Source organism: Mirounga leonina, unplaced genomic scaffold (assembly GCF_011800145.1).
Source record: "Mirounga leonina isolate KUSES-001 unplaced genomic scaffold, KU_Mleo_1.0 Mir_153, whole genome shotgun sequence".
Classification (NCBI taxonomy): Eukaryota; Metazoa; Chordata; class Mammalia; order Carnivora; family Phocidae; genus Mirounga; species Mirounga leonina.
In genome coordinates, this window is record NW_023270387.1 from 4,661,721 (window position 1) to 4,684,806 (window position 23,086).

General features: G+C 36.3%; 1 long non-coding RNA gene across 1 annotated transcript; it reads right to left on the bottom strand.

The window, feature by feature from the left end:
• Positions 1-1,288: 1,288 nt before the first annotated feature.
• LOC118013177 lies at positions 1,289-16,868 on the bottom strand. Its single transcript, XR_004679948.1, has 3 exons — positions 15,724-16,868; positions 7,836-7,949; positions 1,289-2,685 (listed from the first exon to the last, which is right to left on the bottom strand). It is a non-coding gene; the product is annotated as an uncharacterized LOC118013177 (long non-coding RNA).
• Between the last annotated feature and the right edge of the window lie 6,218 nt (positions 16,869-23,086).

Sequence of the window (23,086 nt, forward strand, 5' to 3'; positions counted from 1 at the left end):
ACAGCTGAGAATTCTTCATTTTTTTTTTTTTTAACTTTCAGCTTCTATTTTTGTAATAGGCTCCTAGAAGCAGGAAAATACCATTCATTTCCTTTCCAGCTTCATCCTGTTCCGTTCAGCAGACCATGAATTCTTCCCCCCTAGAAGATGATCCTTGTGGAGTCAAGACGATGAGGCGGCTGTTTACCTCCAGGGTCCAAGGCTCTGAGGCCACTGCATAGTCCAGGATGGGTGGGCACCTCTCAGAAAGTGGGGCCGTGTTCGTGATTACTTGATTCCTGAAGAGGGGAGAGGGTGCTGTTCTGACTGAATAGATTTTAGATACTCAGAAAGAGCTTTATCTATGTAGACAACAAAGAAGCAATCCCACTTCTAACACCTAGGGACAAAAGAGTTCTCTTCAAAATCAGAGGCCGCTGAGGATGAACAGTAGCTGAGGAATAAAGGGGACCTCACATACATGTCTTAGACTGGCAGGGAAACCAGATTCCAACAATTAGATGGGGGTTAGCCTTAGGTAAGAGACCTACTTATGGCATTAGATCTCCTCCTCTCCCCCTTCCTCTTTCCCCACCCCTCAAATCTCTTCTATTTTCCAATCTCTTTCCCCAGTCCTCTCACCCTGCCCAATTTAAGCTAACTGGAAGATCACACAGATGGCAAAGAATGAGCTAAGACATTTAAAAACAAAAACAAAACCTTAAAATGGAGAAACACTAAATCTGTAGCTTTTGAAGGGTCCTGGGGCAGGCGCAAGGGTAAATCCATGAAGTGGGTAACTGTAAGCTTCAGAAAATCCCCCTCCCACCTTTTCCTGGTTGTTCCCTTCCTCCCCTGGCCAACCTATACACAGGGGTGCCACCAACCAACGAAGAAGGCCACATGGATGGTGGGGCTGCACAGATCAGCCTCCCTCAAGTAGATTCTTTCCCCAACAACCACTTCTGGGTTGTCCTTCTGGAAGCTTCTTCCCTGCATCCCAAGCTCCTCTACCCCTACATCCACCCGCCACCGCCCACTTCATTACCAGGCACAGTCTGGAACTCCCGGGGCTACAGCTGTAGTCCAAGGCTTGCTCTTCCTTCCTGGAGGCTGCTCTCCTTTGAGAGAATAATCTTTTTTTTTTTAAGATTTTATTTATTTATTTGAGAGAGAGAGAATGAGAGAGAGCACATGAGAGGGGATACGGTCAGAGGGCAAAGCAGACTCCCTGCTGAGCAGGGAGCCCGATGCGGGACTCGATCCAGGGACTCCAGGATCATGACCTGAGCCGAAGGCAGTCGCTTAACCAACTGAGCCACCCAGGCGCCCGAGAGAATCATCTTTTCATCAAGGCTTCAGTGTGGGACTCGCAATCCCATGAAGAAAAACCCTATTGACTGGGTGCCTAAAAACCACAGTCTCACTTGGGGACTGTTCTAGGAGCTCATCTTCAGCAGTTAATTCTTTTGGAAGTCTAAGCTACTTAAGGCTGACTCCACAGAAATTCTCCAGCAAGAGGGCTTATGGTGGGCTTTGACCCTTATGTTCCAGGGAGTAAACATTAAATCCCATACAAGAGAAGCCTGCCAGCACACCTGCACACACACACACCACACACCACACCTCCACAAGACAGCATGTGTCCTCAGAATCGGCTTGCTCCAGGCCCACACTGAAGTAAGAGTATCTCCATACTCTGCACAGGCCCTGGTCCGGGCTTTCCACTGTTATGAGGCCAACGGCAGGCTCCTGCTTTGTTTGACCTCTGACTTCCAGGTCATGCCCAAGGCTTCTCTACAGAAGAACACAGGTCCCCTTAATTACATCCATTACTTGAAAACTGCCCTTAAAAAATGAGATCTGGCCTTTTCTGTCTCTATCAGATTGGAAAGAATTGAAGGTTTAATAATACACAAAATGAGTAAGAATATGAGGAAACAAGTACACTTATACATTGACTTGGAGTAGAAATTCGGATCGTCTCTTCGGAAACCAATGTGGCAATTTCTCTCAGCTTTCCAAACGTCCCCATATATACGATGATGTGTATATATGTATATAGGTAGCAGTGTTATTAATAACATAAAACTGGAGGGGACTTCAAGTTCCACCAGTAGAACCCTGGTTAAATACACTACAGTATGTCCCTACAATGGAATGACTTGCAGCTATTTGAAAAAAACTGACAGCTGTCAATCTACACAGGCTAATGGGAAAGATCTCCAGGCTGGATGGTAAAATAGAAAGGCAACGCATAACTATTATGACCTCATTTACATAAAAAAGCTATTTATGCATATGACTATAGAATCATAGAGAATTTCTGGAAGAATGTTGTGTATCAGTCAGTGTCCAGACAGAGAACAGACTACCGTGGGTATTTCCAACAGAAGAACTGAACACACTTGTGGAACAGACGATGACGAAAGCTGAGATGCTAAATGGTGCAGGGTGAGATGCTGCAGAATTTAGCAAAAAAACAGGAAGTCTCTATCACCGTTGGTTGGAGGAAAACATAGAGGAGAGTGTTACCAAATCCCGGGTGCTGGAGCCATCCCAGAGAAGCTGCAACCACGATGGGCCCCCGAGAGGAAGACAGGACCAGAGAGGAGGTGCACTTGCCTTAGAAATGCCACCTGAAGCCAAAGGGGCACCACTCAGTGTCCTGCGGGTATAGTCCATCAGCCAAACCTTCCCAGAAACCTGAGGATAAACCAGAGGGTGGGCAGTGAGTTCCCCGCCACACAGAACAGACGAGAGATGGGATCTGAGGGCAACCAGGCAAATGTCTGGCAGAATAATAAAGTAACTCCCTCACTGGAGTTACCTCTTGGGAGTGAAATGTGGGTTTAGTGATAAAGGAAGACTCTTCTGTACTTGTTGAATACTTCTAAAAGTACACATACTATTTTTAACAAATTTTAATATAATAAGTTGTTTTAAAAGACTGTACATTTTTTTTACTTTATTATGTTATGTTAGTCACAATACAAGACTGTACATTTTTATATTGTATCACTTAAATTTATTATGCTTTCCTACAAGAACTCTCCCCTCTTAAGAGACCACGTGACCTAGAGTCCAGAGTCGCCAGATGCAACCATAGGAAACTGTTCAGCTGAGCAGAGATGAACTTGAGCATAACGAGGGACACAGAATCTGTACATTTTTTAAAATTAGGCAACAGGTGATTTTTCAATTCTGGGACCATGCAATGAGTCAGTCAGGCCCACCAACGGCAGTCATTGCCTTGGTCCAGTTTGGCAGCAAGGGACTTTCAAACAGTTTTTGTACATGCAAAATATCTTCCAAGAATTCTCGGTGGGTATGGCACTACGGAAAAATTGAAGCTTCCTTTCCTGGACGATTCTGAGGTTATTTAGGTTTGCTATAGCTGTTATGTTTGGGTTATGTGCCTTAAAAGAAAGTATCAGACCTGAAGAGGACCTCGGGATGCATCTTTTTTAGATCACAACTTGATTAAGACACAAATTACATAACATAAAATTCACCTTCTTAATATGTACAAGTCAGTGGTTTTCCGTATATTCATAGAGTTGTGCAACCATCACCACAATCTAATTCAAGAAAATTTTTACCAACCCCAAAAGAAACCCTGTACCTATTAGTCATTCCTTATTCTCCTCTCTTTCCAGCCCATGGCAACAGCTAATGCACCTTCTGTCTCTAAGAATCTGCATATTCTGGGTGGGTATTGAGGAGGGCACATTCTGCATGGAGCACTGGGTGTTGTGCACAAACAATGAATCATGGAACACTTCAAAAAAAAAAAATCAAGTTTTCATCTCAAAAAAAAAAAAAAAGAATCTGCATATTCTGGACATTTCATATAAATGGGAACTAAACAATGACATACAATATAATATGCTTTTTGTGACTGGCTTTTATTTCACTTAGCATAATGGTTTCAAGGCTTATCCACATTGTAGCTTGAATCAGTACTTCATATTTTTTTTTACAGCTGAATAATATTGTATTATATGAATATAATACATTTTATTTCTATATTTATAGGAGTTCTTTCCATGTTTTTAGTCTTATGAATATCCCAGGTATGAATATTTGTGTACAAGTTTTTGTATGGATATGTTTCAATGTTCTTGGATGTATACTTAGAAGTAGAATTGCTGGGTCATATGGTAATTCTATGTTTAACTTTTTGAGGAACTGCAGACTATTTTTCAATGCAGCTACAACTTTCCATCAGCAATGTATGAGGATTGCAATATCTCCACATTCTCACCACTACTCCTTATAACAGTACTTTTAGTTTTCAGTGTATATACTTTTTTTCTAGTTTTATTGAGATATAATTGACATACAGCACTGTATAAGGTTAAGGTGTTCAGCACAATCATTTGACTTACATACATTGTGAAATGATCACCACATTAATATCCATCATCTCATAGTTATAAAAAAAATACATTTTTTATTTTATACTTCTTTTGTTAAATTTATTCCTATTTTATTCTTTTTTATTCCATTGTAAATAGAGTTTTCTTCATTTTCTTAATATCATAATTGCTTTTCTTAATTTCATTTTGAATTATTCATTGCTAGTGTTTAGAAATATGGTTGATTTTTCTAAGCTGATACTGTACCCTGCAACCTTGATGACTTCTTAGTTTTCAGCTATAAATTTACAATCACAGCCATAAATTTCCCTCTAAGCACTGATTTTCCTGTGCTCCAGTAATTTTGAGATGGATGGACCCACTTATAAAGGGCAATAAGATAGCCTTGTTTTCTCAGTCACACTTTTCTGTTGTTAAAATCTATTTTGCTTATATTAGTAGGGCCCCTTCAGCTATCTTTTGGGTATTGTTTGCATGGTATCTTTTCTTATTCTCTTATTTTCAACCTATTTGATCTTACTATTCAAAGTGTGCCTCTTATACAGGAAGGCAGTTGGATTATAATTTTTATTCATTTCCACCAACCAGTGACTTTTGATTAGAGTGTTTAGTCCACTTACATTTAATATACTTACTGAAAAGGCAAGATATATTTCTGTCATTTCACTATTTGTTTCCTGTAAGTATGTGTCTTTGTTTGTCTTTTCCTCCATCAAACTCCTCCAGTTTCTATTGTTTCACAAAGATTTTCCTAGTATACCATTTCAATTCTCTTGTTTCTTTTATGATTTTTTTGAGTGATGTAATTAGTAAATTAACATCTTAACTTACAATCTTCTAGTTAGATAAGCACATAATCCATAGTATACTAAAGCTTTGCTGCAACACAGCTTTGATCCCACCTCCTTTGTGCTCTTATTGTCATACAAATTGCATCTTTATGCATTATAAGCCCATTGACACAATATTATAATTATTGCTTTATGCAGTTCTTTTTCAGATAGGAGAAAAAAAAGAATTACAACTACAAATATACTTATATTGTCTTTTATACTTATCTACACAGTTATCTTTTAGTAGTATTTTATCTTCTTGTTGATTCATAGTACCATCTATTATCCTTTTGTTTCAAGATGTACACTCTTTAGTGTTCCTTGTAAGGGAGATCTGCTAACAACAAATTCTTTCAGCTTTTGTTTATCTGGAAATGTCTTAATTTATCCTTCATTTTTGAATCATAGTTTTGCCGGACATTGAAATCTTGGTTAATAGTCTTTTTCTTTCAGCACTTTAAATATGTTACTTCACTGCTTTCTGGTGTCCATGGTTTCTACTTTTTTTTTAGGATTTTTTTTTTTTTTTTTGAGAAAGAGAGAGAAGAGAAAGTGAGCATGAGTGGGGGGAAGGGGCAGAGGCAGAGGGAGAAGCAGACTCCCCACTGAGCAGGGAACCTGACACAGGGCTCAATCCCAGGACTCCGGGATCATGACCTGAGCCCAAGGCAGATGCTTAACTGACTGAGCCACCCAGGCACCCCTGATGTCCACGGTTTCTGATGAGAAAAGTCAGCTGATAATTACTGATAATCCCCGGTATATGATGAGTCACCTTTCTCTTATTGCTTTTAAGACTCTCTGTTTGGGGATTTCAAAGCTTGACAGTTTTTAATCACTATTTCTTCAAATATTCTTTCTTCTGCATTTTCTCTCTCCTTTCTTTTGGGGGTTTCCATTATGCATATAGTGATGTCACACAGACCTCTGAAGTTCTGCTTATTTTTCTTCATTCTTTTGTACTTTCTGTTCCTTAGATTGCATAATCTCCATCAAACTACCTTCAAGTTCTCTGCTTTATTCCTTTTCCTGTTCAACATGCTATGGAGCCCCTCTAGTGAATTTAACATTTTATTTATTGTACTTTTCAACTGCAGAATTACTATTTGGTTCCTTTTGATAATTTCTCTCTTTATTGATATTCACTATTTGGCAAGACATTGTTCTCATTTGTTCCTTTAGTTTTTTAGACACGGTTTCCTTTGGCTCTTTGAACATTTTTTAAATAGCTTATTTAAAATCTTTGTGAGTGTGGAATATTACTCAGCCATCAAAAAGAATGAAATCTTGCCATTTGCAATGACATGGATGGAACTAGAGAGTATTATGCTACGTGAAATAAACCAGTCAGAGAGACAAATGCCATATGATTTCATTCATATGTGGAATTTAAGAAATAAAACTGATGAACACAAGGGAAAGAAAGGAAAAATAAAAGAAGACAATAACAGAGAGACAGACAAACCATAAGAGACTCCTTACAATAGGGAACAAACAGAGGGTTGCTGGAGGGGAGGTGGGTGGGAGAATGGGGTCATTGGGTGGTGGGTGTTAAGGAGAGCACTTGATGTAAGGAGCACTGGGTGTTATATGCAACTGATGAATCACTAAATTCTACCCCTGAAACTAATAATACATTATATGTTAACTAACTTGAATTTAAATAAAATAAAATCTTTGTGTAGTAAGAATGTCTGGTTTTCCTAGGGGTAGTGTCTAGTGATGGCATTTTTTTTCTGTGTATGGACCATACTTTCTTATTTCTATGCATGTCTCTTAATTTTCATTAAAAACTAGGTATTTTAAATGATATGCTTATTTAATTTCACAAAAATCTGATTCTCCCTGCCCAAGGTTTGTTGTGTTGTTGTTTGTTTAGTGACTTTTCTGAATTAATACTGTAAAGTTTATATCCTTTATTGTATGTGGCCACTGAAGTCTCTGCTTGAGTAACTTAATGATCAGCTAAAGAATGGACAGAGATTTCCTTAAATGCCATGAACCAATAAGTGTCTTGGTCTTTGCTGAGAGGTTCTGTGCATGTATTGGGACACGCCTTCAGTGCTCTGGCAGGCAGTTTACAACTCTCCCTTAGCCTTCATGTCCTACTTGCACAACCTCAATGTCAGAGAGTTAAGGGCCTTTTCAGGCCTTGCCTAGGCATGCACACATCCATGCACATGCATGCGGCCTTCTAGACTCCAAGATATGCTGGAGTTTTTCAAAGCTCCACGTGGACATCTCATTCCCAACTTTTTCTTTTAAGTATTGTAGTCTGCCTTTTTTAGCCCTAACTGGTTATACCACCTTGGCCAGTGTTAAACAATTGCTGATTATTTTTGACAAATGCTCCAGGGATAGGACTATCGACATAGAGTGAGTCCTGAAGTCATATAAAGACAAGCCCTGGGAATGGAGATTTTTAGTGAGCTACCAGACAGGTCAAATAATGTCAAATTTCTAGGTAATGGGACTTTTAGAGAGCTCCAAACCCATATCACCCCCTCCAGTAGCCACTAGTTTGCTGGCTATTATAGCTACTGTAGTTGTCAGGGTGTCAGTTGTCAAAGTTATTGTAAATCTAAAAAAGAGAGAGAGAGGTGAGAGCAAGTTAAGACACCACAAAGCTCAATGTTCTTACCATGACCCAGCTGACTTTCTTGAACAGATGCTCCTTAAACTTTGCAATTCTGTAATTTCCAGAGTTCTGAACATTTTCATTTTGACAATTTTTGTCAGTGTTCTTGTTGCTTTTCTGGAAGGAGGAAGGGATTGTTAAAGGTTCTTACTTCACCATTTTCAAAGTGCTTCTCTATCTGACTCTTGTATTCAATTCTGCATTTTCAGTAGATTTCAAATATCTCTCTTTACACTCATCATTTCACATGTATTTAATAAATGGCATTTACCTAAAACATATGTTATTATGAAAAAGGCATTTCTCACTTATTAAGATGCTGTGGATCTTTCCATATCAATAAATTTACCATCACTTTTAATGGCTACATTCCACTTAAGGCATATTTCCTTCCTCATTTTTAAAAAGATTATATTTGATACATATTGCATATATTTAAGTTATGAAGCATAACCCCAAAATGCACACCCACAAACTCAACACTCAACTTAAAAAAAATAAAACATTTTAAAAAACATTAAGGCTGAATAAATTAGATATAGTATATATTCACAGATAGAAAAGCTCAATATTCTAAAAAATGCAAATTCAACTTAAATTAACCTACAGAATACTGTAATATCAATCAAAATCTCAACACAGTTTGTTGAGAAACTTCACAAATTGATTCTAAAATTAACATGAAATACCCAAGGCCCAAGAGTATTTGAGAAGAATACAGGAGACTTGTTCTCCTAGACATCAAGATTTATTACAAAGCCATCATAATGAATATATTTTATTGAATAAGACCCAAAAACGCACTAAGCATAAGATAAAGATTGATAGAATTGGTTATTTTAAAATCAAGAATGTATTACTCAGCCATCAAAAAGAATGAAATCTTGCCATTTGCAATGACGTGGATGGAACTAGAGGGTATTATGCTAAGTGAAATCAGTCAGAGAAAGACAAATACCATATGATTTCACTCATATGTGGAATTTAAGAAACAAAACAGATGAACATAGGGGGAGGGAAGGAAAAATAAAATAAAAACAGAGAGGGAGGCAAGCCATAAGAGACTCTTAACTATAGGAAACAAACTGAGGTTACTGGAGCGGAGGTGGGCAGGGGGATGGGGTAACTGGGTGATGGACATTAGGAGAGCATGTGATGTAAGGAGCACTGGGTGTTATATACAACTGATGAATCACTAAATTCTGCCCCTGAAACTAATAATATACTATATGTTAACTAAATTGAATTTAAATTTAAAAAAAAGAATGTCTAAAAGAACATCATAAAGAATGTGACAACAGGGATTTAGGTGACAGTAAAATAGGAAAAAGAGGTCCAGTTGTCAAGGGAATACTGACATTTCAAGCTATAATGCTTCCCACTTGATTTCTTTATTCTCCAAAAAGTTTCATAGCTGGTAAAAATCTATTCTTATTTTTTTGAGTTTGTTGACCACAGAATGGAAATACTGAGAACTATAAAATGGAAGCCTGTCTTCAAGGAAAAAAGAAGAGAATGAAAACTTCCTGAACACCTACTACATGCCAGGCACTTTCTTTACATTCTTACTTAATCGTTTTGTTTTGTTTTGGTTTAGTCCTCATAATTCTTTGAGCTTAGGCATTACCCCTTCCTTCATAAAGTTAATGATTTCTCCAAGGTTAAGTATTTTTTGGAAATAGCACTAAAAATAATGTTTAGTTTTATTCCAAAGTGCAGGTTCTTTCCACCTTATCATGTTGCTTTGTTATAAATTCCTTAACATTCATTATTCTTGGGAAGACAAAAAAAATCAAATCCATATGAAATATTTTTTTTTAAACTGGATGATATATTGATAGGATTTCACTTCTATGGATCACTTTGGGGAGAATTTACATCATTACAATATTGACTTATTTTCCACGAAAATGGTAAATCTTTCCACCTATTTAGCCATACATGGACTTCCAAGGAAGTTTATAATTTTTATAACTTTCTCTATACATCTCTAGCATGTATTTTTAGTTCTGTTTTCTGTTTATTTCTTGTATATAGAAATCCAATTTATTTTTTATAGTGGTCTTTTATCCAGTCACTGCGGCAGATGCTTGGGGGCCCTGCACCACATTTTGTCATCCTGTTTCCAATTTTAGCCCAACAGTGGTGGGAAATTTGATGTATGTAATACCAGGATCCTACCTCAGACATATACTTTGGTGACTTTCTACCAACATCCCATGTTTGGAGGGATAATTCTAAGTCACTGTCTACACAGACCTTCAGAGAGTCATCAGTGGGATTAAACTGCAGTTGCCCACAGCAATAGCTAACTCAGTAACACACCATGTATTGGCTTTTCTTACTCCCTGTCCCATTCTTCCAGCCACTTCACTGCTACTTCCCTGAGGTCGCCACCCAAAAAAAGCCATGCATCCCAGCCCCTTTCTCAGACTCCACTTTGAGATAAACACCTGTATTGTTTTTAATAATCTCACTGTAGATTCTTTTGCATTTTCTACGTATTCAGTCATAGCACCTTTGTCATTGACAGATTTGTTAGTTCCAATTCTTAGGCATTTTGTACAATATATTCTCTCACACTACCTAGGCCTTCCAGAAAAGGTGACATCTTATTCCTAGTTTCTAAATAAATGCTTCAAACAATGTTCCATGAAGAAGGATATTTGCATTCAATTTTTGTTAGATATCTTTAAGAAAGTTTCTTCATAGTCATATTTCACTGAGTGTTTCTCATGGAAGGATGATGATTTTTAAAAAATAAGTCTGCATTCTTTCAGGTGGTTATATATTATCTTCCTACTTTCATCTGTTAATGAGAGAAAGGACATCTGTAGGTTTTCTGATATTAAACCACTCTCGGATTTCTGTATTAGACCAAACTTGTTTATTATAGGGATGCCTGGATGGATCAGTCGGTTAAGCGTCTGCCTTTGGCTCAGGTCAAGATCTCAGGATCCCCCTGCTTGTGCTCTCTCTCTCTCTCTGACAAATAAATAAATAAAATCTTTTTAAAAACTTGTTTATGTTATTTTATATAGTGTTAGATTTGGTTTGCTAATAATTCTTTTTTACAATTTATACATTTATATTCACAAGGGAGATTTGTAGATAATTTTCTTGCTCATGCTGTCCTCACTTGGTTTTGCAATCAAGGTTCTATTTAGCTCCATAAAATGATTTGGGAAATATTCACTCTTTTCCTGGGTTCTGAAAGAGTTTGTGTAAGCTTAAAATGATCTTTTAGGCACCTGGGTGACTCAGTCGGTTAAGCACCTGACTTTGGCTCGAGTCATGATCTCAGGGTCCTGGGATTGAGCCCCAGGTAAGACTCCACGCTCAGTGGGGAGTCTGCTTACCCCCCTCCTTCTGCTCCTCCACCTGCTTGTTGCTCTGTCTCTCAAATAAATAAAATCTTTAAAAATAAAATGATCTTTTAAGTTTCCCAGAAACCATATTTTCCTTGTGTTTTCTTAATATTTTCCTTGTATTCTTCTAGCAATTTATTTAATGATTGCTATGGACTAATTATGTTCCCTCCAAATGTATATGTTGAAGGCCTAACAACCAGTATGCCTGTATTTGGAGTAAGATAGTAATTAAGGTTAAATCATGTCATAAGGGTGGAGTTCTGATCCTAAAGGATTAGTGTACTTATAAGAGCTGTTAAACAGCTACTTTTTTTCCTGCCATGTGAAAGTACAGTGGGAAGGCAGCTGTCTATTAGCCAGGAAGAATTCTCACCAGGAATAAAATTGTCTAGCACTTTGACTGTGGACTTCCCAACCTCTAGAACTTTAATAAATTTCTGTTGTTTAAGCAACCCAGACTATGGTATTTTTTTATAGAAGCCTCAGCAGACTAATATAATGGTTATAAAAGTATTGAGGCTTTCTATTTCTTTTTAGGTTTTATTTTTTTAGGATTTTATCCAAATGTATTGGTATATGTAACATTTTCTTTCATAAGTGATCAGATTGAAGCCTAGAGAAGCTAAGTGACCTACTTAAAGGCACAAAGTCAGTTTAGTGGCGTGTTTGAAAAATTAGGTTTTTAAAAAATTGTATTGTCGGTTAATAATCCTTGAAAATATACCAGTGCAAAACCAGGCTTAATTAACAATTCTGATGCTCCAAACTCCATGGACTAGAAATTCTAACTTTTAATAAATATTATTTGAGATTGCATATTCAACTAGTATAACCTTTGGAGAAAAGTTTAATAATCATACTGTGCATTAGCCAGCTCATTTCTTTCAAATATTTTCAATGCCTAAACCCCAAAGAAGAGATAGCTATTACATGGGCATTAGCCAATTATCTCTCCATAACATATTTCAGAGCTATGGGTGGACCTGTCAAAAATCGTACTTTAGATGAGAGTGAGGCAATTGAATGACATAACAATTTCCATGAGTAGCTTGTAACATGGCTGGGTATCATGGCCATAACTAAACAAACAAAGCTGGGAAAATAGCCAAATCCATATGGTAATGATTTGTTGGCTAATAAAAGATGAAGTCCAGACACGGGAATCAAGCATTCACTTTGATTACAGAACAGGCATTAGAAGCCTGAGGGAAGAGATCATCCAGGAGAACATGGTAGGAGTGTAGTTTCAGAAGTGTGGAGAGAAACTAGATGAAAACAAACAAACAAAAACCAAACAGCTTCCTTGACAAATCCTTCTAGAAATGTTGTGCCTGCAAAGTTAGACACAGAAGACTGAAATTCCCAGTCAGTTAGATGGAGATAGAGCCTCATTCCAACTGCAAACCCCTAGTTAGGTATCTGCATTCTGAGGGCCACAGAGAAAATTCAAGAGTCTGTAAAACCTGAGAAAAAGTAAGATTGATAAACATGACAGCCACTACGGATGGATTATCAAGTCTTGGCATGATGCTTTATGTGCATCATTGCATTAAATTCTCTCAACCACTATATGAAAGAACTGAATCTGTAAGAGCCAACATCTCCCAGTTTACAAAACCTCATACACACGTCAACTCCATTGGACAGAAAACAGACTTGGATTTTCCCAGCTCCACAGAGTGAAGGTTCTTGATACATTGACATGCTACCTCCTTACTCCATCAGAAATATGGCAGGAACATCTGTTCATAAATGACTACTCATCCTGACTTCTGGAATGGAACCAAGGTAGGGCAAAGACAAACGACTGGCATCTCCAAATTTGACAAAAAGCAGTGTGTTTCATTATCTATCATGTATGATAAACCACTGCAAGATTTAGGGGCTTTAAAACAATGATGATTCACTGTTTCTCACAATTTTGCAGTCTAGGTAGGCTTTAGCTGGCATTTCTTCTGTTGGGGCTGGATTATCCGAGATAACTTCTTTTGCCTGTATGGTACCTTACCTAGGATGGATGTAACCACTGGAACTGTTCCAATTGTCCGAACATCTCTCTCTCTCTCCCTCCCTTTCTCTCTCTCTCTCCACATGGTCTCTCCAATAGTGCAGCCAGACATCTTCACTTAGTGCCTCACGAATCTAAGACTGAACAGTCCAAGAGTATATATCCCAGTATGTAAATGATTCTCAAGACTCTGCTGGTGTCATGTTTGCTCATGTCCTATTGGCCAAAGCCCAGAATTAATATCAGAGGAAACTACATAAAATGTGAATATCAAAAGTTATGGTATACATGCTGTAAAAGTTATAAATGGTATTTCTTCTATCTCAGGTAAAGCTATAATAGGCAGAAAAGGACGGAGAGGAACCTGAAGTCAGTGCACCTACTAAAAGTAGTCTGTAAGGGGAGCAGGAGAACCTCAACTACACTGCAAATTTCTAGAGTCCTCTTCCAGCTTGGTCAGATATTGTAGCAAGAATTATTCCAGGATATCAGCCAACCTCACATGAGTCTAACATGAGGAAAATGGGTTTTTATAATAAACATACTATAGACATAGCATGGCAATATGGAATCCAGAAGCAAATAATGTTCAGGAATCAAAAAGGCAGAAAATTGATCTCAAAGGAGTAGATCCAACCATGGAATTCTACTTCCTGACAAATTTCAAGTCAAGAGGAATTAAGAATACTAGAGCTGTGATCATGGCATAGCCTATGGAAATGGGGATAAAACAGTGTTAAAACACTCAGACCCCAAGTACTTGACAACAACTTGGTTTCAGGAACTAGACAGAAGCCTAATTTCTGAAAATGTGAAGCACCATCAGAGCTGTACTAGTCAAAATATGGCTTGATTCTGAGTCCCTGAACATTAATTTGGAGATGCTTCAATTTCCCCAAATCACAGATATGGCTGCCCAGCCTCCGTGGAGTAGACAATGTCCTTTCATATTAATGCGTCCTTTCCTTTAAAAAACCACCACTAACCCCTTACACATGGTTTTGATGGGATTGTGCCTGGCTCTTCTGTACACAGTGACAGCGATGGGCATGCAACCTTGTCAATGATAACTAATTATTCTCTCAGTGGGAGACATTTATCCTAAAGTGTGAGCCCCTGTTCTAAGCAGGGCTAATCAGAGTCCTTCTCCAGGCCTGATTTTTAGACATGGGAAACAGAACTTGCTGTTGGGATTGCTGGAATAGGAGAAGGTAAATCTGAGTGTGAGTGGTTTTTTCTGCCACATGGAGAGTCTTTCAAGAGGACAAAATTGGGGCGCCTGGGGGGCTCAGTTGTTAAGCGTCTGCCTTCGGCTCAGGTCATGATCTCAGGGTCCTGGGATCGAGCCCCATATCGGGCTCTCTGCTCTGTGGGAAGCCTGCTTCTCCCTCTCCCACTCCCCCTGCTTGTGTTCCCTCTCTCGCTGTGTCTCTCTCTGTCAAATAAATAAAATCTTTTTAAAAAAAATAGGACAAAATTAAGCAGGCACAAGCACACACAAAAAAAGAGAGCGTGACTGAGCAAGTCTTGGTGGCTTTCCCTGAGGCTAGATTTCCTACATCTCTTCCTTTAAGCCTGTGAATTATGCCATTAACTCTTCTACCACGTGAGTGACTGTATTCATCTGCTTGGCCTGCTATAACAAAATGTCATAGACTGAGAGCCTTGAAAACAACAGAAATTTATTTTCCACAGTTCCAGAGGCTGGGAAGTCTAAGATCAAGGTGCTGGCCAATCTGGTTTCTCGTAAGATTGCTCTTCCTTCCTAGCGTGCAGCAGAGAGCTGCCTGCTTGCTGTATCTTCATGTGGTCTTTCCTCTGTGCATGCAAAGAGAGAGGGTGAGCTCTGGTCTTTCTCCCTCTTCTTAAAAGGACACTCATCCTATCAGATCAGAGCCCTACCCTATGACTCAACTACTTTTACAAATGCTCTATCTCCATATACAGTCCCATTGAGGTTTATGAGACTGGAGCTTCAACATATAAATTTGGGGGTGGGGCACACATTCAGTCCATAGCAGTAACCAATCCACCATTTTGCCTACAACGAATGTGTTTCTGCCACTTACAACCAAAGAACCCTGAGTTTGCAGACAGAAGAGCTATTACAGGGGTAGAAAAGTTGTCAGACCTTCATTGATCCCATTTCTGACTTATCAAATAGTTGCAATGGGTATGTATTGCTGCATCTCCATTCCTACTACCATTCTGTAATGATGACACCAGGTGATGTACTTTTTCACTAACCCGAAGGCATTTTTTCAGCACTTACTATGTTTCAAGTGCTAGGAAATAAAAAGTCAAAACAGACAACTTCCTCCTCTAGAGAACTCCCTTCCTCTCCTTTATATCTTTCCAGGCACAATCACATACACTCTTGGAGGCATTTCAATTTTCAAATCCAGTTCTTTTCATTATTAAAAACTTGGCAAAACTAAATAGTAGTATAGACTGTCAAGGGAAAAAACTGATTACTCAAATAGCAACTAAAATAAGTAGCCATAAATCACACCTGACAAATCCAAGCTCTGCCTGGGTAGGAAGTTTTCTTCTTTGCTCTTCTGCATGGGCAGAACATCTGAAATAAAGAGCACCCTTTACAAACTCAGAACCACGTACTCACTGATCCTTGCCTTGATAAAAGACAAACACCCTACTGGTGGTGACTGTGCCCTTTTCCTGTGGTATATCAATGGTCAATGACACTAGCCAATTTTTCACCTGGAAATCCCAAGTTTTGTCACAGGATTGCATTATGTCTATTACTCAACCATATGGCACTGAACCAAGAGGATGAGATTTAAGGGATTTTTTTCCCTTTTAAAATATTGGATCTAAAAAGAAAGTTTTATTGTTCCAAGCTGCCTTCTTTTATAACAAAAGCTCCTTTATACTGAAATACAAAACAAAATAGAAATCTCCTTTTTAAAGCTTTTGGGACACAGAAAAGGGAAACCAACTGCATACGATAAAGCCAAAGAAAATTTTACCCGATGAGTAGAGCAAAGATGGTTCCTGCCAGTTCCGGCAAAATATTTTTTATTCTAGGTTTTTCCTACATATAGATTAGGAAGAAAAAATTAAAACTGTCTGTTCAGAAGTAAGATAATTGTCTACATAGTAGTCTCCCCTTGCTTACCTACCAATTATCAGTAAATGTAGATATGTGACATGCATTTGTCAAACCCACAGAACTTTAGAGCATAAAGAGCTTGAAACTTAAGGCATGAAAAATTTTTTAAAAATAATTTAGGAGGTCAGAGGATCCTAGAAAGAATGCAGACTGTGACAAGAGCATCTAACTGTGTAATCAATAGATAAATCAACCTCACGGAATGGGGGAATGATGCTGACCTAAGTAACTTTGGAATTGAGTGGGTTCTAAAAGGCTAAAGTCAAAAATAACAGGGTTCCTTGGAAAATGGTTGATTCTAGGACTAAACTAGAACAGAAAATATACAAGATGAGACTGAAGCAACTTACAGAGCCAAATGTAATGAAATTAACAAAACACCATTTATGATAGTAAGTGTCTCAAAGGGACACAACTGAAAGAGCTCCCAATGGCCAAATCTGGAACAATGTGAGCAACAAAATGTCATATTAGATTATAACACGAAATATAAAATAAATATCTATGCATCTATATTGATATAAAGAGTAGATAAATTAATAAATTAGGGGAAAGAGACAAATCCCTCATGCAGAAGAATTCCAAAAGATTTATGAAGATACTTTGCTTTTAGGAAAATGGAGCATAAATCCCCACTCCTTAAGTGTAGGCTGTGTATAGCCATTACTTCAGGCAAGTGATGGTCAAGGTCAACATCAGCAGCAGTAAGTTAAAATGATGGTATGTATCCTTGATGTGAAGTGACAAAAATGGCACTTTATCTCTATGATCTTCTTCCCCAAAATCTGTAATTCCATTCTGATCATGAGAAAAACATCAGACAATTCCAATAGAGACCTGACCAATAAATACCTGACCAGTACTCCTCAAAACTTTCAAGGTCATGAAAAACAAGAAAATTTGTTAATTTCCCTATGAAAACATCTGGCCTGAAATTTTTGTGTCTGTGGAAACTTAACACTAGATCATTTGCTTATAGGGTAAATAGCCTATTTCACTTTCTATCTCTAGTAGAGTTAATTTTGTAAGGCTGCATATTTTTAGAAGATTATCAATTTCTCTGTTTTCAGATTATTTTCATAAGATACTCTTGCTGATTTTATAATTTCACCTATTAATTGTCTTTTGCTGTTATTTCTAATTTTGTGCTATTTCTAAATTTTTAGCATTTTGCTTTATCTTTTCTTTTGCTAATTTTTAAAAATCCTTTATTTCAGGGCGCCTGGGTGGCTCGGTCGTTAAGCGTCTGCCTTCGGCTCAGGTCATGATCCCAGGGTCCTGGGATCGAGCCCCGCATCGGGCTCCCTGCTCGGCGGGAAGCCTGCTTCTCCCTCTCCCGCTCCCCCTGCTTGTGTTCCTGCTCTCGCTATGTCTCTCTGTCAAAAAAAATAAAATCTTTAAAAAAAAAATCCTTTATTTCAGAAAAGTTTTCCTGGATTATTACAATCACATTCACACATACACGTTTGTTTTTTTCCTGCTTCATTCCTTTGACTGATTTTTCAGGGTTTTGATCCTAGCTCTGGATCATCTTTCCCTGTCTTCTCTATCTGTTGCTTTCTCTCAAACACATTTAATCTTTCTTCATTCCTAATTTACTTAAAAATTTTCCTTTTCTTTTCACTTTATATTGCTCTTTAGGCATTATGCATTGTACATATTTACCTTTGGTTCCTTTTAGTCTTCATTTTTGAATTTTTAGTTTTCAGTTTTTGTTGTTTTCTTTTGTATTCTTGTATCCTTTTGTAGTTTGTATTCAATTCTTTCATAGTTTCAATTTTTTTTAAGTAGGCTCCATGTTGCATGGAACCCAACGTGGAGCTTGAACTCATGACCCTGAGATCAAGACCTGAGCTGAAATCAAGAGCCTGATGCTTAACCATCCATGCCACCCAGGTGCCCCAGTTTCCATTGATTTCTTAATTCCTTTAAGCTTACTTTGAAACATTAGGTGAAGAATCTCCCTTTATTTTTATGAGCATTGTCTCTAGGAATTTTACTCTGTTCCTCACTTTTGCCTGGTAATAACTTTATGGATTTAAATAGTAATGAAGACACTATTCTTCTGGTCTCACATTTTAGGGTGATAAATTTTCTACACTCTTAATATGAGAGAGTGAGCCAGAATAAATTTCCTAGATTCTTGGTTCCAGATCTCTCCTTTGTGTTGTCCCAAAAGTGTAGGAAAATGCATATGCAGTTGTATTTTCAAAGATCTGCTGGCTCTCTTCTCCTGTTTCAATCTTATCTAAACTGCCTTTTGCTTTTGTTCCAATAGTTCTGCTCAATTTGGATTCTACTTTCTGCAGGTTTCTCTCAGCAAGGGATCTTAGGGTAAAGAGTGCTTTCGTTAGTCTCCAGTGTTTATAGTAGGAATATGTACGCTTTTTTTTTTATAGAAGACTAGGTAGTAAATATTTTAGGCTTTCTGGGCCACATGTGGTCTGTGACATGCTATTCTTTATGTACATGTAATTTTTTTTTTTGCAATCCTTTAAATGTAATAAATAAAAACGCTTCATCTGCATTCAAAATTAGTTTGTAAGACAGATTTTTCCTTTAGCCCACAGTTTACCAAATGCTGGTTTGTGGGATCTGACTGAGCATGTACTGATCTTACTACTCCCTTCTTGAACATACTCACGAATGTGGCCTGTAAAGCCCCATCAACTTTCACATGCTGTTCTCAGACCAGCCTTCTGCTCTTTCCACCAAGCACTTGTTAACCTGTAGGTAGAGCTATCTCCCTGTCATTTAAATTTGCATTTCCCAGATAATTAATGCTGTTGAGCATCTCTTCCTTGGCTCATTTTCCATTCAAATATTTTGCCATTTTTGAAAAAAAATCATGTCGTCTTCTTATTGCCAAATGATTAAATTATAAGTATTCTTTCTGTATTCTGGCCTTCTATCATTTTTTAATTTTTTAAATTAGCTCTTCCTAAATCTCAAATTATGAAAGTATGAGGTGAAAACCGTACTGATTGCCCAGCACCATTTCTTGAATAATTTCTCCTTTCTCCACTGATTTATGAGGCTCATTTTATCCTAAGTTCTACTCCTCTATTTAATATAAAAAACAGAATCTTAGCTAGTAATCAGTCTATTTTCATTCCGATGTACCCTATCAATACTTTTTAGTTATTATTTTAGATATTCTTATTTGTTTATTCTTCAAAATGAACTTTAGAAAATTTAGACAGCTAAAAAAAATCCTATTGCATTAAACCCTTAGATTCCTTTGGATTTTTTTTGTGTCACTCAATACAATTTTACATTCTTCTTCATTTACACCACACATATTTTCTTATATTATTCCATTTTTGTTGCATCATTTTCACATATTGTCAAATTTTTTCTGGTATAAAAAAATTAAAGGATTCCTTAATATTTATTTTATATATCACTACCTTAATAAACCTTTTCAGTTCAATAATTTCTTGGTTTCTTTTGGTGGATTTCCAAATAAGATATATAAATATTGACTGGAAATTATAATAATTCTGGCTTCTCTTTTCATATGTGTATATGTACAGTCTGTTTCAGGTCATCCTAAATCAACTAGAAATTCAAAAACATTTTAGCATATATTGAAACAATTAACATTCTTAGTTTCTCACTTACATAGAAATGCCTGTAATATTTCATTACTAAACATACTATTGGTTTTGTTTTAAGTTAGATATTATCTTACCATAGAAATATATATGCCCAATTTAGAAGAGTTTATTTTTAAAATCAGAAATGGTTATTAAATTGAATGAAACTTTTTGATATGGAAAGCAACAGTCATCTTGCTTTAAAAACTTCAGAGATATAATCCTTTGGAAACACTTTCAATTTATACCATGGTTATTCAACTATACCACTTCTGAGTCAATCTTAGTGTTTCATATTTTACCAGAAAATGACCAATTCCTTCAATATTATGAAAAGTATCACTATAAAGTAATATAATTCTAATATTTTATCTTTCTTAGAATTTATCCCTAATTTTATTTTTGAACTTCATTTTACATGTTTGTAAAAGGGTCTTTTGATCTCCGGATGAGATTTGCCAAGAAAAAAATGATAGAGAGCTCATTCTCATTATTCATGGATTCTAAATTTGCAAATGCACCTACTCACTAAAATTTATTTATAACCCCCAAAACAATACACACAGTGTCCTCATTGTCATTTGCAGACATGTGCAGAACAGCAAAAAAATTGATTTGAAGGTGCCAAGAGGCACATTCCCAGCTGAGGTCAAACAAAGAGAGGCTGTGTCCTCCTGTTTCAGTTTTCAAACTGAAAAAGTGTCCTTTTTATGGTCTATTTAGTGTCTTTTTTGTGTGCATTTTTGCACTTGTCAGTAATTTTGCTGTTAAAAATGGCCCCCATCCATAGTGATGAAATTCTGTCAAGTGTTCCAAAGCACTGCCAAGCTATGATATGCCTTATGAAGAAAATACCTTTGTTAAATAAGCTTCATTCAGGCATGAGTTATAATGCTGTTGGGTCTAGTTAAATGCTAATGAAATATACATATTTACATTTATATATTTTATATTAAATATACAATAACCATATATACATATTTTAAGGAGAAGTACATATTTTTAAAAGTTATGTGCTTATTGGTTGATAAAAATATTGTGACCAGAGACTCAGAGGAATCTATCCCTGTTTGTCTCCTAGGAACAATGATGCAGAATTTTGGCTAGGTCAGTATTTACAGTAACTTTATAGAATACAACTACCATAAATAATGACCATCACTAATACAAATAAATATACATATTAATTTTTATAAGGGTTTTTGCATCTATGTTCATAAAGGATACTGTTCTGTAGTTTGGTATCTTGTCAGATTATTGGAGCAATATTTTGTTGGTCCCATAAAATGAATTAGAAAGCATTCACTTAATTTCTTTTCTCTGAAAGGTTTTGTATGATTGATATTATGTCTTTATTAAATCTTTGGGAGAATTCACCAGTAAAGTAATCTGGGATAAGAGAAGGTTTTTAATCAGGAATTCAATTTCCTTAACAAATCCATAGATGTTCATATGTTGTATTTGTTGTTGTGTCAGTTGGGAAAAGTGGGTATTTTAAGGAATGTGTCCATTTCCTAACATGTTGGAATTATTGGTTTAAAAGTTGTTTATAAAGGCTGTAGATACCGCGATGTTCTCGTTTTCATTTCTGATTGGTATTTCTTCTCTCTTTCAATTTTATAAATCCTTTCAAAGATGAAATTGTTAATTTGTGATTTTTGCCATTTCCTTTTATTCCTTCTTTGTATTTAATTTGCTATTTTTCCTAACTTCTTGAAGTAAAAACTCACATCACTGATTTTAACCTTTTCTTTCTAATATGTACATTTAAATTATAAATTTCCCTCTAAGCAGTAATTTACTTACATCCCATGAATTTGGAAATGTTAACCACACATTATGTTTAGAGTTAAAATATCTCCTAATCTCCCTGGGTTATTTAGGATGTAGGTTGTTAAATTTCCAAATATTTGGAGATTTTCTTGTTACCTTTTAAAAGACTGATATTAATATTTAATATATTACCACTATGAAGAATCCATCTTTACATCTGGTAATACTTTTTGTCTTAACATCTCTTTTGTCTGAAATTAATAAAACCACATTACCTTTAAGATTAGTATTTGTATGATACATATTTTTTCATTTTTTCCATTTTTTCATGTTCACCTTATCTGTGTCCTTTTATTTAAGATGAAATCTCTTGTACCAGAATATAGTTGGATTTTTAAAAAATAAACAGTCTGACAAAATCTTTTATATAGAGTGTTAGTCCCTTTACATTTAATGTAATTACTAATATAGGTAGGTTAATTAATACTTTTCGTATTCTATGTTAACTTTTTTATTGGACTTTTTATCTATACCCCTTGTGTTTTCTTTGATAATTGCTCTAAAGATTATAATGTGAATTTTTAATCTTTCACAATCACAGCCTACATTGAATTAATGTCATTCCACTTCGCATAAAATGTAAGACAATAATTCCTTTTAACTTTCCTTGCCCTTTGTGTCACTTCTGTCATATACATTTTACCTCCAAACAGCATAAATTCTACCATACATTTTTATTATTTCTATTTTAATCAATAATAATAATCTTTGATATTTTAATGGACTTTTTAATGCACATATTTACCTTCTAGTGCTCTGCTTTCATCTGGGATCATTTCTTTCCAGCCTATAACTAAAATAGTTTCTTGTGGTTTGCTTCTGATAGCAGCAAACTGTCCCAATTTTTCTGTTCATCTGAAAATTTTATAATTTTATTTTCATGTTTAAGGACATATTTACATGATGTAGAATTTCTGGTGATATTTTCTCTCAGGATTTTAAAGATCACATTCTATTCTTCTAGCTTCCTTTTTATTTTTAATTAGAAGTCAATTGTTTTATTAAATACACTGTGTCCCTTTTCTCTGGCTTCTTTTGGAATTTATCTTTGGTTTTCAGCAGTCTATCTAGAACATGATGGGTGTGGCTTTCTGTGTATTTATCCTGCTCAGGATATGAATTTTGGGGTTGATAACTTCTATCAATTTTAGAAAAACTGTATTCATTTATTCTACCACATTCTATCTCTTCTCTCCTTAGGGGATTCCAAATACACATATATTAAACCATTTGATATTGTGTCACAGGTCTCAATACTCTGTTTTGTGTTTTATGCTTATTTTGGACATTGTATTTTTTTAGTTCTAAAA